Raw genomic sequence first — 3781 nt, 5'->3', positions numbered from 1 at the left:
TCTTAGTGTCTGAAGAGTTTTACAGTCGACTGAGTTTATATATGTATTTGTGTATACATACATACATATATATATGTGTGTGTATACATATACAAACAGAAAAACTGAAAATGATAAAGATAGATTAAATAAAGATGGATCAAATACTCGAAGAGGAGCAAGAAAATCCATGAAATAAAAAGTTGTGTTTTACAGAAAAACATTGAATAAAAAATGAATAATAAACAGTAAAACATATAAATAGAGATTTTTAAATGACAATATTAATTCAGTTAATAGCCCAAGAGCCGGTCTGGAGTGACACGCAGGTCTGCAGGGAACAAGAACAAAGAGAACAAGATGTCTCACTGTGGGTATTTGTTCTCACTTATATTATCATTTAAAAGCCAGAACCAGAAGACCTTCAACAGGGATCATGTGATGAAGGCAGATCTGATAAAAAGGCAAGACCAAGGACTTTATAAACCAATGAAAGGTTATTAAAATGAATTCTGAAGCAGCCAGCGCAGAGACTTGGACGACATACGAGTTATGAAGCAGCTGGAGATGAATTATGTCCAGAACTCAGATCATCACAGCAGCTCGTGGAGTCTCTGCGTGATGAACATGAGAGAGTCACTCTCTGCTCATGCTCCTCACGGGAGGAAATCCTGTCTAATCCGATTCCTCATCTGTGATTTATCAAAGTTCAAAATGAGAAGTAGAGACTGTCAAACACCCGGTAGACACGCTACATGTTTATTAACTTCACACATGATCACATGTACAGTTACTGAGGTGAAGGCAGAGACATGTTTAACGTTTATTATGAAATGGAATGTTACAGTGACATCTTAATCTCGTAAATACAAGAGATATAATAAAAAGTAAAAGACATCGGGTCCATATAACGATCACATGCTGTTAAGGGGAGAATGTGATGTTTCTGCTGTGGTTCCTCTTCAGACGCCCATGGTGACCTGGATGAACTGGAGACAGAGAAACACGCAGCGTTATTCAATGATATAAACACAGGACTGATGTTTTGTGTGCGTGTGTGTGTGGTTGTGTGGTTGTGTGGTTGTGTGCGTGTGTGTGCAGCAGAATCTGTGAGACCTACGTCATCGTACTGAAACGCGGCGCAACCAGTTTGGGTTGTGTCTCTTCTTCTGAACTGATCTGGAAAATAAAAGCACATTGATCAGGATTTTTTCCAGATTCTGAGCCTTGTGGTGACGGCAGAATCTTAACCACATGTTAATTTACACAAATCTGAACACTGATCAGCTGCATTTATCAAACGTTGGCAGCAGGTTTTAGTTTCCTGGGCCACTCACCCGTCAGGATGCGCAGTCGGATGCAGCAGCTCAGGAACTCGTCGAAGGTGATCCTGCCGTTCAGGCTGTAGCGCTTCATGATGATGTTCAGCGCCTGAGGACTCAAACCGTAGCCTGCACACAAACACAATCCACTTCACACTCTTGTCATATTTATTCTATGCAAGATTATGATTTTATTACTGTAAAATCACAACTTTATACTTTTAAATATGTTTTGTTCTTGTAAAATTTACAACTTTTTTCCTGTGAAAGTACGTTTTCACAAACCAAAGCTGGCAACGGCCTTCTGCAGCTCCTGGCCATCCACGCTTCCACTGCGGTCCTGGCCAACACACACGTCTCTCTTTTTAGTAGTTTGTCCTGACTCTTGTTGAGGGTGAAGGACAGAGGATGTCTCACCATGTTAAAGCTCTATGAGACAAACTGTGATTTGTGAATATGGGCTATACAAATAAAATTTGATTGATTGATTGATTGATTGATATATGCAGCAATCCTGAGATTAAATTCAATACTTTTCAAGACCTTTTTCAAGACCCTGCTAATATTTTTCAAGACTCCAGCGCCACTAGGAGCTGTAACCGGTTACATCAGCAACACAATTGAGTTTGATATTGCAAAATTAAATGAAGTTTGCCAGAACTTCTATGTAGCACTGTATCAACACAACAGAATTCAGATAGGCCGGGAGGGAATAAAGCTCAAAAGAATAAATTGAGTTACTCAGCCAAAAGGCACAATTTATTGATGGACCCTGGACCCTCTTGGAAGAGGATATAGTACATTTTAGAGTAAAGATGCATCAATCTGGTCCACTTTGAGAGACAAATTAAGAGGCTAGATTGAAATTAATATGGCAGTCAGAATCTACTTGTTGTGTGAGAAACACTGCACAGACACACTGAGCAGTAAATGGTTCAGTCAACTCTGCAATAGGCACTTTTATAATACTTTAAATAATACAACTATTTTGCAGCATAAATAACCCAAATCAGATCAACATTGTCACTGATATAATGCTACAACTTTCTCAAAAAGAGCCACCATGTGGCATGTCTTTAGTGCAACAAAGTGTTAAACTGACATACACAGGGAAACTAGTCTGGTATCTCACCTGAAGGAAATTACCACCTGCGCAATTCTCCCAGTATTATGATATAATAATAGAACTCAGAAATGTACGTGTGTAAACTTTGAAGATGGACAAAACTAATTGAGCTGTGGGAGTGCTCACTCCTTACAAATATGATTCATGGCATGTGCCTCAGTTCAGTTGCTTTGGTTTCCAACCACTTTTCAGTTTGCACCAGCTCAGTGCGTGGCGTGTTACTGTTGTTTCGAGACAACACAACACTTCTGCAGTGCGCAGCGGCTGTGTGAACCCAGCGTCACTCTGAGGTCTGGACAAGTTGAAGCGGCGACAACTGAGTTAACGTTAGCAACGCTAGCAGTAACGTTACTAGCTTCAGCTGTCGTACTCATACTGGGTCATGTTACAACATTAGCCGAGGAAGGTGTTGCCCAATGCTCGATGGACAACCGCTGTCTGCGTGACGCAGTGGCTTTGTGGCTAGCTCCTCGCACATGTGAACGGAGCACATTGATCCCCATTGAAGCTAAACTCATTTTCTTTCTACAGACCGAACAGGAAGGCCCCCGTCATTCCCAGCGACGGGCTTCAGCCAGGGCTTGAACTGGATGGATGGATGGATTTGTATTTATATAGCGCTTTTCTAGTCTGATGAAGACCACTCAAAGCGCTTTACAGTTTTACATTCACCCATTCACACACACATTCATACAGTGCATGTACTTGCAGCACTTTGTTATTCTATGGGGGGCTATTTAGGGTTCAGCATCTTGCCCAAGGACACTTCGGCATGCAGATGGTTCAGACTGGGGATCGAACCACCGACCTTCAGGTTTGAGGACGACCACTCTACCCCTCAGCCACAGCCGCCCTCTGCTCGTGTTCCAACCACGACTCGGCGAGTTTACACTTCCTCATTGCCTGTTCCTTTGCAGCCATATAAATAATTAATAGCGCACTATTCGCGGGTAGGCCATCCTCTACATGGAAGATTCAACAACGACAAGTGCTACTCGCGCTGCAATGACGCGACAGACGTTGCCTGTGTAGTTCCTGTTATAAGCAGGGTGTTGGTTGGGACTCTTGTTTTGAAGGGGGGTTCTAACGGAAGGGGGTGTTGTCCAGAGAGAAGTTTTGAAGTGCGAAGGAAAATAGACTGGTGCGATGTCCCGATTCAATAACCATCATAATAATTTTTCCGCTGAGGCCTGACAGTATAAGAGGAAAAAACCATCGGCTACACCTCTAATGAGTATTGAATTTGAAAAAGATTCAAGACTTTTTAATGCTTTTTAAGGGTCTTGATTTTCCCTAATTTTATATATCAACTTTTAATACTTTTCAAGTCCCGTGGATACCCTGATAACTTTCT

General features: G+C 41.7%; 1 long non-coding RNA gene across 1 annotated transcript; it reads right to left on the bottom strand.

Annotated features, from left to right (window-relative positions):
- Positions 1-724: 724 nt before the first annotated feature.
- On the bottom strand, positions 725-1650 carry LOC133014507 (uncharacterized). Its single transcript, XR_009681458.1, has 4 exons — positions 1587-1650; positions 1317-1430; positions 1100-1158; positions 725-968 (listed from the first exon to the last, which is right to left on the bottom strand). It is a non-coding gene; the product is annotated as an uncharacterized LOC133014507 (long non-coding RNA).
- Between the last annotated feature and the right edge of the window lie 2131 nt (positions 1651-3781).

Source organism: Limanda limanda, chromosome 11 (genome assembly GCF_963576545.1).
Source record: "Limanda limanda chromosome 11, fLimLim1.1, whole genome shotgun sequence".
Classification (NCBI taxonomy): Eukaryota; Metazoa; Chordata; class Actinopteri; order Pleuronectiformes; family Pleuronectidae; genus Limanda; species Limanda limanda.
Note: the sequence above shows the minus strand (reverse complement) of the source record. Positions and strands in the feature narration are given on the sequence as shown.